This window comes from Taudactylus pleione, unplaced genomic scaffold, assembly GCF_031769625.1.
Source record: "Taudactylus pleione unplaced genomic scaffold, aTauple2 ptg000157l, whole genome shotgun sequence".
In the NCBI taxonomy this organism is placed as follows: Eukaryota; Metazoa; Chordata; class Amphibia; order Anura; family Myobatrachidae; genus Taudactylus; species Taudactylus pleione.
The window spans coordinates 4103958-4119859 of NW_028284559.1; positions in this window are offsets into that span (position 1 = coordinate 4103958).

Here is a 15902-nt window from a genome sequence, read left to right on the forward strand (position 1 = left end):
TGAATAATGTACATTGCTATTGTGCTCTTTGTATTTGGCTTGCCTTTTACAAAGTTTATTCTACCTGCAAGTGTGTGCTACCTACCTGCATTCTATCCTGTTCCTGAATTCTGTACTGATGCGTCCCTATCAGTATAGAGTGTTGGTCACTGAAGCTGGGGTCCGGGAGATTAGGAAGAGGGCCCAGCGAAAAGGATGAGAGCATGCTGGACCAAGGAGTGGCTGCTACAAAGGGATACCCGCTCTCACATGTCCCTGCTGATGGAGATCAAGGAAAACAACCCTGAGGACTATCGGAACTACCTGTGCATGGATGACTCCACCTTCCAAGAATTGCTGCATCTGGTGACCCCCCACATCCAGAGACAGGACACAAGGTGGTGGAGGGCAATCCCTGCTGAAGACAGACTGGTGGCTACCCTAAAGGTACCTGGCTACAGGAAGGTAATTTGAAGACCTAAAGTTTGGGACACTCATCTCACCTCAGTCCTTGGGCGTCATCATTCTGGAGACCTGCAAAGCCATCGTAAAAGTGCTACAGTACCATTATTGCAAGGTAAGTTAAAAAAACACATTGTTTTCTTGTGTAAAGAAAAACATTTTTTTTATTTTTTACTCAACATAAAGCAAAATATAGCCTTCATTTAGTACAATGTGCACTGACCTGCAGGCAACTGAAAGTGTGCACTAAACTGTGTGCAATATCCTTTTTTTATAACAATTTTACATAAGAACATTTTCACCAAATTTTATGAATCCCATTAGGTAGCCGGCTGTATGTGATAGGGTGGGTCAGATGCCAGTTTGAACAGGCCAATACACATATGGCACAAGTATACATTGTGACCCCGGCTTCCAGCAATTTGTACTTGTGCAATGTGCGTAGTGACCTTGTCCAAATGGCGTCATCACCACCCTATCCCATGCAGCAAGCACCTATTAGAAATCATAAAATTTGGTGACATTAAAAGCAAGACAAAATTTACATCTCTGTATATTGGGGCGACTCATCTGCTGCATCCAGCAGAGCATTATACAAGGTCGTGCTGGTGCTTGGGGTGCTTGGTGTGGGAGTAATATCTAAGTGGGCAGGGGGGAACGGACATACCTATTTGGGGCAGGGGAAAATAGCATTGGATCTGCAATGTATGTAGAATTTGTGAGATTTTTGCTAATACAGCAACTCAACAGGTCGTGGGTTTCCCTTAGAAAATTTCTTTTGATATCTGTATCCATATTTCTCAATGTGCTGTTCACATGAGTTGTGAAATCATCTATTGCATCTGGGAGTATCTACAGCAGCCGTTATGCATTTTGGAAAAAATTGTCCTCACGTTCAGTAAGATTCTCCTTTCTCCCTTGTTTTTTATCTTTATTTGGGGTTGTTGAGAAGATGAGGGTCCAGGTGGAAGTGGAGTTTCCACTTGTGTGGTATTCTCCAGCTCACTGTCACCACCGAGCAGACTGAGGTCTGGTGTGGATCATAAATCAGGGTGTTGGGTGGGAGTCTATATAGGAAAAAAGGATACAAAAAAATATTATAGTCATGTTTTAACCTCTTTTTTACTATTTTTACAGTTTCCTAACACCATGGAGGAGTGGCATTAAAAAATATTTAATGCCGAACTCCAGAGGATGAAGATTTTGAACAACGTTGGAATTTCCCTAACTCCGGAGGAGCCATCGATGGGAAACACATCTGCATCAACCCACCTGCCAACACTGGATCATACTACTACAACTACAAAGGATTCTTCAGGATCGTTCTCATGGCAGTGGTGAATGCCAACTACGAATTTCTTTTTGTGGATGTTTGCAAGAATGGCCGTGCTTCGGATGGTGGGTCCTTCAAAAAGACGGCTTTCTACCAGAGACTCGCCAACAAAACCCTCAACTTGCCCTCACTGGACCAGACAAAGCACGGACTAAATTATGTTTTCATTGCAGACAAGGCTTTTGCATTACATGAACATGTGATGAAGCCATTTGCACACAGGGGCCTGACCAGAGAGAAAAGGATCTACAACTACCGGGTATCCTGGGCACGGCGCATAGTGGAAAATGTGTTTGGCATAATGAGCAACCGCTTCCGCATTTTCCACACCACCATCAATCTACATGTGGAGAAGATAGACTGGTCGTGATGGCGTGCTGTGTGCTGCAGAACTTTCTGCGAAGAAAATCTACTCAGCGAGGACCTGTCCCAGCTAGACCAGAAGATGTAGGACTCCTGGAAGACATTGAACATTTGACATCTGTGTCTGCACCACCAATTACAACAACATCCACCGCACGTGCCAAGAAGTAAGGGAGGAGTACATGACCTATTTCAATGGACCAGGTGCTCTACCATGGCAGGAGGTCTGTCTGTGAACTACTGACTAAATTGGACATTTGGGATTTAACAACAAAAACATTAAGGATTTTGGTTTAAACTGTGTCACTACTTACCAAGACTTCTGCAACCTCCTCTTCTCCCTCACGCTCAGACATCAAGATGATTGATTCCCTTTGAGGCTCTTGTTCACTGATGAATGACATCATATGGTAGTACCACAGTGCAGGAGTATAAATTTCATCTTTGCCCACTCCTGATTTTTTGGAGTCATCCACCTTCTTTTTTTCTTTGATGTACACTGTCCTGAGATTTTGAATCTTTTGCCGTTCAGTTTTCAGGTCTGCATCAGATGCGTATTTTTTCGTATACACCAAAAGTTCCTCTAGTGTGGCCAACTTGTGTGACTTATTGTGGTACTTCCGAGAACTGATCTTCCACAGACACTCTTTCGAGTGCAGGATTTCAATGAATCCTGTAACGAATTCACGTTCAGAATCCATGGACATTATCTATGAATAAGAAAAAAAAAGGACATTTAAATATTTGTGTATATAGTTTTGTTAAATGTAATGTTGTTATAGTTCACATTTTTAATGTTTTAATTTTATCTTTTTACAGGTTTTTAAAGGTTTTTTATGGTATTCTAATCATGTTTTCTTTTACAGGAATATCATGTGTTTATTGCTTGGTAATATAATGTTTTTCTTTGTTTGACAGTATGGGTTTTCCACCTTTGGGCCTGTCATTGTGGTAGAACTACAGATCCCAGGATGCCCTAAAAACAGTTTCAAAGATGGGTGGCAGGTCATCCTGGGATCTTTAGTTCCACAACAGCTGGAGACCAAAAGGTAGAAGACCCCCAGCTTTAAATAATGTGTGTTTTTAAATGTAATGTATGGTGATTATTTTGTAAAATACATGTTTATTAATTTCTTTTTTTGTTATATTACACACATTGGTGGGCAGTGGGAGCTTAATGCATGACCCAGCCACCGCCTGCATCAATACGGTGGATGGTGGCTGGGTCATGCATTAAGCTCCCACTGCCACTCCCACTTATATTACACACATTGGTGGGCAGTGGGAGCTTAAATGCATGACCCAGCCATCGCCCACCTCAATATGGTGGGTGGTGGCTGGGTCATGAATTTATTACCTGGGGGCACACATTGGTGGGCAGTGGGAGCTTAATGCATGACCCAGCCACCACCCGCCTCAATACGGTGGGCGGTGGCTGGGTCATGCATTTATTACCTGGGGGCACACATTGGTGGGCAGTGGGAGCTTAATGCATGACCCAGCCACCGCCTGCCTCAATACGGCAGGCGGTGGCTGGGTCATGCATTTATTACCTGGGGGCACACATTGGTGGGCAGTGGGAGCTTAATGCATGACCCAGCCACTGCCCACCTCAATATGGTGGGCGGTGGCTGGGTCATGCATTTATTACCTGGGGCAAACATTTTTGGGCAGTGGGAGCTTAATGCATGACTCAGCCACTGCCCGCCTCAATACGGCGGGCAGTGGCTGGGTCATGCATTTATTACCTGGGGCACACATTGGTGGGCAGAGAGGAGCACATATTGGTGGTCAGTGTGGTTGTATTTAAACTGTACCAACACTCACCAAAACTTGTCCAAAACAAGAATCCAGTGTGCAGGCTCCTCAATGTGCGACTGTCTTGCTCCATACACGATGCTGCACAAGATGGCGATGGGGCGTGTCAAGGCTTCTGTCAGTCAAATTCCGCATTGTGTGATGAATCGCATGATTCATCATGAGGGAAAAAACCCTCATGATATGCTTCCATCGTGTTGATGGTTGGCTAATCTGCCCTACAGCACAGCACATCAGAAAATGCGATGTACGACGAGCGGGGACGCGCATCGACATTGTGCTCGTGAGTATAAACTCACGATTTGTACATTTTTAACCCAATTCGTCATCATGATTCATTGAAATCGGCCATATCATCTAAAATGTCGCTATATCTGGGGGCACCTTAACACTTTAACTTAGTGATTTTCTTGCAGATACACCAGTACTGGCTCAAAGAACATAGGCATGCTGCATATCATTTTAATCAGCAGAAGCTGCTTGTGCTAATAAGATGCATTATAGGGTAAAAAGATGCTCGGTGGTACCAAGTCACAAAGCACTCCTGTGACCTTAGACTCAAAACATTTCTCTCGACATCCCATCACTTGGCATTTGCATTTGTTAAACAGTAAACATTATATTGTACACAAAACAGGGGGCAATATTTTATAGAGAGAGATCATTTTAGGTTCAATACTTTTAGAATACACTACATTGCACTTACCTTCTCCCTTCCTCTCTGTGTATAGCCACCCAAGTTCCTTCAACACCTCCCCCCACCATCACACAATTATTATTCATCTGTATTGAGCTCATTGTATGGCTCACCAGTGGCCCACCATCATTCGCTTCTATTCAATGCTTCCGCATGCTGAGCCCACTATTGACATTGAACATATTGCCTGCTTTAATTTGCACACTTCACATCACATACACAACAGATGCAGCTGAATCCATTGATAGACTGTGTAGGCTAGTGGTTAAAGTCTTTTCCTTCCACTTTGAGGTCTGTGGTTCGAAACAAGGAAGGGGAGTTTTTTTTTTTCTTCTTTTGAATCTTCATTAATATACTAAAAATAAATCATTTGGTGGTGTGTGTGAATTTGTTTATGGCATGGCGTGACTCGGTAGCATCTTTTATGCAACTTTTTACCTGCAAATGCATCTGCATCATACAGCGAATCAAATTGATAGCACGAGCATCTTTTGCTGATTAAAATGATATGCAGCATGCCTTTAATCTGTGAGCCAGCTCGGATGTATCTGCATGCGAAACGTTACATTACACTATTAGCAACTATAACACTTTAACTTAGCGATTTTCTTGCAGATACACCGGTACTGGCTGATAGAACATAGGCATGCTGCATATCATTTTAATCAGCAGAAGCTGCTTGTGCTAATACAATACATTTTAGGGTAAAAAGATGCATAAAAGGTGCTCAGCGCTACAAAGTCACAATGCACTAATGTGACCTTAGACTCAAAACATTTCTCTTGACATCCCATCACTTGGCATTTCTGCTAAACAGTAAACATTGTATTATACACATAACAGGGGCAAGTTCTTCATAAAGAGAGATAATTTTAGGTTCAATACTTTTAAAATACACTACTTTGCACTTACCTTCTCCCTTCCTCTCTGTGTATGGGCACCCAAGTTCTTTCACCACCTCCCCCTACCATCACACAATTACTATTCATCTCCATTGAGCTCATTGTATCGCTCACCACCAGCCCACCATCATTCGCTTCTATTCAATGATGCCACATGCTGAGCCCGCTATTGACATTGTACACATTGCCTGCTTTAATTTGCACACTTCATATCACATACACAACAGGTGTAGCACTCAACATGGATAGACTGTGTAGGTTAGTGGGTAAGGTGTTTTCCTTGCACCTTGAGGTCTGTGGTTCGAATCAAAGAAGTAAAGTTTTTTATTTCTTCTTTTGAATCTTCATTAATAGATTAAAAATAAATCACTTGGTGTGTGAATTCATTTATGGCATGGCATGACTCGGTAGAGTGAGCATCTTTTATGCAAATTTTTACCTTCAAATGCATCTGAATCATACAGAGAATCAAATTGATAACACAAGCAGCTTTTGCTGATTAAAATGATATGTAGCATGCCTATAATCTGTGAGCCAGCTCGGGTGTATCTACATGCGAAACATTACTTTACACTAATAGCGACTATAACAATTTAACTTAGTGATTTTCTTGCAGACACACCGGTACTGGCTCAAAGAACATAGGCATGCTGCAAATCATTTTAAACAGATGCTTGTGCTAATAAGATGCATTTTAGGGTAAAAAGATGCACTAAAAATGCTCCAAGCTACCAAGTCACAAAGCATTCCTGTGACATTAGACTCAAAACATTTCTCTCGACATCCCATCACTTGGCATTTCTGCTAAACAGTTAACATTGTATTGTACACATAACAGGGGGCAAGTTTTTTATTGAGAGAGATCATTTTAGGTTCAATGCTTTTAAAATACACTACTTTGCACTTCCCTTTTCCCTTCCTCTTTGTGTATGGCCACCCAAGTTCTTTCACCACCTCCACCCACCATCACACAATTACTATTCTTCTCCATTGAGCTCATTGTATGGCTCAGTACTAGCCCACCAAGATTCGCTTCTATTCAATGCTGCCGCATGCTGTGCCCACTATTGACATTGTACACATTGCCTGCTTTAATTTGCACACTTCACATCACATACATGACAGGTGCAGTTCTCAACATGGATACACTGTGTAGGCTAGTGGGTAAGGTCTGTGGCTTGCACTTTGATGTCTGTGGTTCAAATAAAAAAAGGGGAGTTTTTTTTTTCTTCTTCTTTTGAATCTTCATTAATATATCAAAAATAAATCACATGGTGGTGTGTGTGAATTCGTTTATGGCATGGCGTCACTCGGTAGAGAGAGCTTCTTTTATGCAACTTTTTACCTGCAAATGCATCTGAATCATACAGCGAATCAAATTGATAGCACAAGCAGCTTTTGCTGATTAAAATGATATGCAGCATGCCTATAATCTGTGAGCCAGCTCGGGTGTATCTGAATGCAAAACCTTACTTTACACTAATAGCGACTACAACACTTTAACTTAGTGATTTTCTTGCAGATAGACCGGTACTGGCTCATAGAATATTGGCATGCTGCATATGATTTTAATCAGAAGAAGCTGCTTGTGCTAATAAGATTAATTTTAGGCTAAAAAGATGCATTAAGATGCTCGGCGCTACCAAGTCACAAAGCACTCCTGTGACAGTAGACTCAAAACATTTCTCTCGACATCCCATCACTTGGCATTTCTTCTAAACAGTAAACATTGTATTGTACACATAACAGGGGGCAAGTTTTTTATAGAAAGAGATCATTTTACGTTCAATACTTTTAAAATACACTACTTTGCACTTACCTTCTCCCATCCTCTCTGTGCATGGCCACCCAAGTTCTATCACCACCTCCCCCCACCATCACACAATTACTATTCATCTCCATTGAGCTCATTGTATGGCTCACTACTAGCCCACCATGATTCGCTTCTATTCAATTCTGACGCATGCTGTGCCCACTATTGACATTGTACACATTGCCTGCTTTAATTTGCACACTTCACATCACATACATGACAGGTGCAGTTCTCAACATGGATAGACTGTGTAGGCTAGTGGGTGAGGTCTGTGGCTTGCACTTTGATGTCTGTGGTTCGAATCAAAGAAGGGGAGTTTTTTTCTTCTTCTTTTGAAACTTTATTACTAGATTAAAAATAAATCACTTGGTGGTGTGTGTGAATTCGTTCATGGCATGGTGTGACTTGGTCGAGCGAGCGTCTTTCATGCAACTTTGACGTTCAAATGCATCTGAATCATACAGTGAATCAAATAGATAGCACAAGCAGCTTTTTCTGATTAAAATGATATACAGCATGCCTATAATCTGTGAGCCAGCTCGGGTGTATCTGCATGCAAAACGTTACTTTACACTAATTGCGACTGTAACACTTTAACTTATTGATTTTCTTGCAGATACACAGGTATTGGCTCATAGAACATAGGTGTCACAAGCGTGGAATTTAGGAGCTGTGTTCCCGGACTGGGCCTTGGATCTGTATTACTTGGAGCAGACGCTCGCTGGAGGAGACTTGGCTTAATGAAGTTTCTCCGCATGAGAGGGTGCAGCGAACTGACAGGAGTTTGAGGAATGCGGCAGTGACGTGGTAGCTAGGAAGCTACGTGGAGGGCTATATAGCCGTGGGTAGACGTGGGTAGCTGAGTGGCTACGTGGAGCGGCTGGATAGCCGTGGGTAGACGTTGGTAGCTGAGTGGCTACGTGGAGCGGCTGGAAAGCCGTGGGTAGACGTTGGTAGCTGAGTGGCTACGTGGAGCGGCTGGACAGCCGTGGGTAGACATTGGTAGCTGAGTGGCTACGTGGAGCGGCTGGATAGCCGTGGGTAGACGTTGGTAGCTGAGTGGCTACGTGGAGCGACTGGATAGCCGTGGGTAGACGTTGGTAGCTGAGTGGCTACGTGGAGCGGCTGGATAGCCATGGGTAGACGTTGGTAGCTGAGTGGCTACGTGGAGCAGCTGGATAGCCGTGGGTAGACGTTGGTAGCTGAGTGGCTACGTAGAGCGGCTGGATAGCCGTGGGTAGACGTTGGTAGCTGAGTGGCTACGTGGAGCGGCTGGATAGCTGTGGGTAGACGTTGGTAGCTGAGTGGCTACGTGGAGCGGCTGGATAGCCGTGGGTAGACGTTGGTAGCTGAGTGGCTACGTGGAGCGGCTGGATAGCTGTGGGTAGACGTTGGTAGCTGAGTGGCTACGTGGAGCGGCTGGATAGCCATGGCTACGTGGAGTGGCTGGAGCGCAGTGGGAAGGCTTGCTTAGTTAAACTAAGAAACTTGCTGTCAGGGCTCTGCCGGGGATCAGTGCAGCCTTACCTCCTCGCCGGCTTCCTTTGATCTCCCGGGCGGTCGGGCAGCTGGCGCGGAAGCTGAGAGGATGCTGAGCATTCTCCCTGTGCGTAGGGGACTGCGGGCGGTCCGGTGTCTGGACTCGGGGTTCCCGGCATGGGTGCCGCCATGTCAGTCAGCCCATGTGACTGTACTTCTGGCCTGGGATAGGTGAGCGTCAGCTGATCGCTGTGCACCTATCAAAGGGTTCTGTGGGGTATATAGCCTGCTTCCACCTTTCTGCAAACTGCCTGAACAACGGTTGTCTCCTAGTCCCTAGTTGAGTTCCGGTCCAGGTTCCTGGCATTCTATTTTCTCTACAGTGTGTTCCATCTCTGCCTGTGTGCTAAGACGTTACTGTGATCCCTGTGCTAAATGTGTCTCTAGTGAACCTTGTGCGACAGTGAATTACCATCTGCCTGTGTGCTAAAACGTGTCTCTAGTGAACCTTGTGCAACAGTGAATTACCATCTGCCTGTGTGCTAAACGTGTCTCTAGTGAACTTCTTGCAACAGTGTATTACCATCTGCCTGTGTGCTAAATGTGTCTCTAGTGAACCTTGTGCGACAGTGAATTACCATCTGCCTGTGTGCTAAAACGTGTCTCTAGTGAACCTTGTGCAACAGTGAATTACCATCTGCCTGTGTGCTAAACGTGTCTCTAGTGAACTTCATGCAACAGTGTATTACCATCTGCCTGTGAGCTAAACAAGTCTCTAGTGAACCAGGTGCAACAGTTAATTACCAGCTGCCTGTGTGCTAACGAGCCTCTAGTGAACTTCATACAACAGTGAATTACCATATCTGCCTGTGTGTTAAACGTGTCACTAGTGAACTTTGTGCTACAGTATTGCCAGACTTCTTTACGTTGTTTGTGGATCACTCCACAGTGCCTTAAACCTTAGGCATCTCTTATTAGGGCCACAGTTATTTGTGTCTCCAATTCCCACTAAGCTCGGGTACCTGGTCAAAGGACCGCGACCTGCTCACAGGGTGCAGCTAAGCCCAAATCCCGATTGGAGGGGTCACTGGTGAACACCATCCTGTGGGTTAGACTCCGCACCATTGCCCAGGTCTCGTCAACACTCGAGAGCTGTGGATGAGGAGAACATATATCCAGGCCCCATATATTTCCTCCCGCAACCCGGACCCAGAGTTTCCACTCCCCCAGCGCCAAGCGTGACAGTTTGTTCAGGCCGCACAATGGAAGCCACTGGGTCCCAAGGTACAGGGTCCCTTCAGGACCTGGCCTCTCGGATGGATAACCAGGAGGCAGCCCAACAGCAAGTGGCCCAGTACCTGCAGGAGCTCTCTAGACAGCTGGTCTCGATCCAAACTACATTGGCATCTATTCTCCCGGTTCCACCAGCTGCAGCCGCTGCACCCCCTCCACCTGTTTTGCCTCAAGGGGCTTCGGGATCTAAATCTCGTCTCCAGTTGGCAACCCCGGAAAGATTTGATGGTAATCCCAGGCGGTGCCGAGGGTTTATTAACCAATGCGAGATCCAATTTGAATGTCTTCCCCAGAATTTCCCCACCTCTCGAGCAAAGGTGGCATATGTTATTTCCCTGTTGACCAGGGCTGCTCTGGACTGGGTCTCTCCCCTGTGGGAATGAGCTGACCCCATTGTGTCAAATTATGAAGGATTTGTTTCAGCATTTAAAAGGATTTTTGACGAACCAGGCCGCTCCACTTCAGCCTCATCCGATTTGCTTCGTGTGCGCCAGGGGACCCGATCTGTTGGTCAGTATGTAGTTCAGTTTCAAACCCTGGCATCTGAGCTAAAGTGGAATGAGGAAGCTCTCAAGGCATCCTTCCTCCATGGACTATCAGAAAGGATGAAGGACGAGTTGGCCTCCAGAGATTTACCGGAGTCCTTTGCTGATGTCATCTCCCTCTGCATCAAGATCGACCTTCGCCATCGGGAACGCTGGGCTAGTAGAGGCAGGGAGGAACGCTTTCAGGTCCGTACTCCTCCTGTGAACCAGTCTTCTCTCTCTCCTAGTAGTGAAGAAGAACCCATGCAGGTCAATAAGTCCAAGCTTACAGCTGTAGAACGCAACAGGCGTTTCCAAAATAAATTATGTATTTATTGTGCTGCTCCCGACCACATTTTGAAGAATTGTCCTCTGCTTGCGGGAAATGCGAGACCCTGACTGAAGTAGGGAGCATTCAGTTAGGGGTTATGTCCAAGTCATCCCAAATAACAGACAGTCTTCTACCAGTGTCGCTTTCCCATGGGTCCAGGACAAAGAGGGTTAAAGCTCTAATTGATTCCGGAGCGGCAGGCAATTTCATTTCAGATACTCTCGTTCGGACTCTAGGTATTCCTGTCGTTCCATTACCCAATAAACTAGTACTCTCCGGCTTAGATGGTAAAACAGTGCTAGGAGAATCTCTTTCTTCTCTCTCCCATCCAGTATCCATCAAGATTGGATGTCTTCATCAGGAATGGCTGGAATTATTTGTGTTACCTAAATCTCCCTATGAGCTGGTGTTGGGGCTACCCTGGTTAAAAAAGCACAACCCTGTGTTCAATTGGAATAAGATGCAAATTTTGTCCTGGGGATCAAGTTGTTTGCAGAAGTGTTTGACCAAGGTGGTTCCTTTGCGTAAGTTAACCACAGTTACCTGTCCATCCGAGATGTTCTCTCCACCCTCTATCTCTGCGGGTCCCTCTCAGTCCAATTTACCAGAACCCTACCAGAATTTCGCTGATGTATTCTGCGAACAATCGGCAGATAAACTCCCTCCGCATCGACCATGGGATTGTGCTATTGACCTGCTTCCGGGGAAGACCCCTCCTTGTGGCCGTGTTTATCCATTATCTGTTCCTGAGACTACCGCTATGGCAGAGTACATTAAGGACAACCTTGCTAAAGGATTTATCCGGCCGTCATCCTCTCCTGCTGGAGCAGGGTTCTTCTTCGTAGGAAAAAAGGATGGAGGGCTCCGCCCTTGTATAGATTATCGGGGCCTAAACCAAATTACGATAAAGAATCGGTATCCACTACCCTTGATTTCCAAACTTTTCGACAAGGTCCGAGGAGCTCAGTTTTTCACCAAACTAGACTTACGCGGGGCCTACAATTTAATTCGAATAAAGGCAGGGGATGAGTGGAAAACCGCTTTTAATACTAGGGATGGACACTTCGAGTACCTGGTAATGCCTTTTGGACTCTGTAATGCGCCCGCTGTATTTCAAGGCTACGTCAACGAGATTTTTCGTGACATTCTCTATAAATTTGTGGTAGTTTATCTCGATGATATTTTAATTTTTTCTACAAACTTACAAGACCATCATCGGCATGTACTAGAAGTGTTGTCTCGTCTCCGAAATCATCGTCTCTTTGGAAAGTTGTCAAAATGCCTCTTTAATCAGACCTCGGTACCCTTCCTGGGGCATATAATCTCTGGAAAAATTCTTCAAATGGACCCTGATAAACTGAAAGCTATTGCCGATTGGCCTCAGCCTACTTCGTTGAAAGCTACTCAATGTTTCTTGGGTTTTGCAAATTATTATAGGAGGTTCATTCCACATTTCTCCACATTGGTCTCTCCTATCACTTCTCTCACAAGGAAGGGAGCCAGCCCATCCTCTTGGCCTGATCCAGCAATACAAGCTTTTAAAAAATTAAAAATTGCATTTTCCACAGCCCCAATTCTCCGCCAGCCTCAGCTGGATCAACCATTTACGGTAGAAGTGGACGCATCCTCTGTTGGAATTGGGGCCGTATTGTCTCAGATCGCTGAAGATGGGAAGATCCACCCCTGCGGATTCTTCTCCCGGAAATTCTCTCCCGCAGAGAAAAATTATATTATTGGAGATCAGGAACTATTAGCTATACGCTTGGCACTAGAGGAATGGCGTTATCTTCTGGAAGGAGCTAGATTTCCAGTTACGGTCATTACAGACCATAAGAACCTAACTTATCTACAAACTGCTCATAGATTGAATGCCAGGCAGGCCCGATGGTCTCTTTTTTTTTCCAGGTTCAATCTAAGGCTTCAATTTCGCCCAGGCATTTTAAACAAAAAAGCGGATGCTCTCTCCCGTTCTTTTATGACTATGGTAGAGGAAGAGGACCATCCGCAGATACGTCCAATTCTTGATCCAATTGTTTTTGCTCCTACACAAATATCCTCTCCGCCTCCGGGAAAAATTTTGGTTATTCCCAGTTTACGTAAAAAACTGTTGACATGGGCTCACGCTTCGTTATTTGCTGGTCATACAGGAATCACTAAAACTTACCAATTCCTACTACGTTCCTACTGGTGGCCCACCATGAAGGGAGATGTCAGAGAATTTGTCCTGTCCTGTATTAAATGTGCGCAGCATAAGACACCTCGCAGGAGGGTGATGGGTCCATTATGCCCATTACCGGTTCCAGTTGCCCCATGGACTCATATCTCTATGGGCTTCATTTCCGAGCTACCTCGATGCAAGGGACACAATACGGTATGGGTGGACGTGGATCGCTTCTCAAAAATGGCACATTTTGTTCCTCTGGTTGGTCTTCCATCGGCTCCTCAATTGGCTAAAATATTCATCTGGGATATCTTCAGATTACACGGTCTCCCTAAGGAGATAATCTCTGATCGTGGGGTCCAATTCGTGGCCAAATTTTGGAGAGCCCGGTGCAATACATGTGGAGTTAAATTAACATTTTCCTCAGCATACCACCCTCAGACGAATGGTCAAACCGAAAGGGTTAATCAAGAACTTGAGACCTTCATCAGGCTTTTTGTATCATCTTCTCAGGATGATTGGGTGGACCTTCTACCATGGGCAGAATTTTCTCACAATTTTAAGAATCATTCATCATCCAAGTCCACACCCTTCTTCACTGTCTTCGGTAGACATCCCCGAGTCCCTGACTTCGAACATCTTCCAGCGGTAGAAGTTCCGGCAGCAGTCAAGGAGATTGAGTCATTTTCAACCCTGTGGAATAAGATTCACCATTCCTTGGTACAATCCTCAAAGAATTACAAGAGATTTGCCGATAGGAAACGTTTGGCTGTTCCCTTTTTAAAAGTTGGGGATAGGGTTTGGTTATCTTCCAAGAACATTCGTTTGAAGGTACCCACGATGAAACTTGCTCACGCTTTATTGGCCCCTATCGCATCATTAAGATAATCAATCCAGTAGTGTATAAGTTGGAACTTCCTCCACAAATGAAAATCTGCAATACATTCCATATTTCTCTTTTACGTCCTCTGGTGCTCAATCAATTTCAAATTGTTCCTCCCAAATTGCCTCAAGTACAGACTTTACAGGGTACGGAGTTTGAAGTGGAGAAGATCTTGGATTCACGCCTTAAGTTTAATACTCTTCAATACCTCATCGATTGGAGGGGCTATGGTCCCGAAGAAAGGGCTTGGGTCAAGGCTTCCGATGTGCATGCTCCACGGTTGGTCCGAGACTTCCATAGGAAATTTCCAAATAAGCCTATGGGGTGTTCGGTGCCCACCCTGAAAGGGGGGGTACTGTCAGGGCTCTGCCGGGGATCAGCGCAGCCTTACCTCCTTGCCGGCTTCCTTTGATCTCCCGGGCGGTTGGGCAGCTGGCGCGGCGGCTGAGAGGATGCTGAGCATTCTCTCCGTGCGTAGGGGACTGCGGGCGGTCCGGTGTCTGGACTCGGGGTTCCCGGCATGGGCGCCGCCATGTCAGTCGGCCCATGTGACTGTACTTCTGGCCTGGGATAGGTGAGTGTCAGCTGATCGCTGTGCACCTATCAAAGGGTTCTGTGGGGTATATAGCCTGCTTCCACCTTTCTGCAAACTGCCTGAACAACGGTTGTCTCCTAGTCCCTAGTTGAGTTCCGGTCCAGGTTCCTGGCATTCTATTTTCTCTACAGTGTGTTCCATCTCTGCCTGTGTGCCAAGACGTTACTGTGATCCCTGTGCAACAGTGAGTTACCATCTGCCTGTGTGCTAAACGTGTCTCTAGTGAACTTCTTGCAACAGTGTATTACCATCTGCCTGTGTGCTAAATGTGTCTCTAGTGAACCTTGTGCGACAGTGAATTACCATCTGCCTGTGTGCTAAAACGTGTCTCTAGTGAACCTTGTGCAACAGTGAATTACCATCTGCCTGTGTGCTAAACGTGTCTCTAGTGAACTTCATGCAACAGTGTATTACCATCTGCCTGTGTGCTAAACAAGTCTCTAGTGAACCAGGTGCAACAGTTAGTTACCAGCTGCCTGTGTGCTAACGAGCCTCTAGTGAACTTCATACAACAGTGAATTACCATATCTGCCTGTGTGTTAAACGTGTCACTAGTGAACTTTGTGCTACAGTATTGCCAGACTTCTTTACGTTGTTTGTGGATCACTCCACAGTGCCTTAAACCTTAGGCATCTCTTATTAGGGCCACAGTTATTTGTGTCTCCAATTCCCACTAAGCTCGGGTACCTGGTCAAAGGACCGTGACCTGCTAAGCCCAAATCCCGATTGGAGGGGTCACTGGCGAACACCATCCTGTGGGCTAGACTCCGCACCATTGCCCAGGTCTCGTCAACACTCAAGAGCTGTGGATGAGGAGAACATATATCCAGGCCCCTCGCCTTCGTTTCCTCCCGCAACCCGGACCCAGAGTTTCCACTCCCCCAGCGCCAAGCGTGACAGTTGCACTGGCAACTTGTGTGAGCATAGGAGATCCTTTTGTTGTGGACACTGGGAGCTGACAGGCTGAGAGAGAAGGAGAAGGCTCCTCATTGGTGGTAGTGGGGTCACATGGGCAATCCAAGATGGCCGCGCCCATGGACCGGAGGACAGTGCTTCCTGGAGGTAGTCAGTGGGGACCAGCGGTCAGCAGGAGCTGGCGTGGGAGCAGCACAGCAGCGGGACCCTCCAGAGGACAACCGCGGAGACTGCCTTGAGAGATGAGGAAGGAGCATACAGCGCGGGAGCCGGAAGACAGCGCGGGTCAGCACCCGCACAGGTAAGCGACGGGGTCTGATTCTGGGGTCTCCAGGCCGGCGTGTGACAGTACCC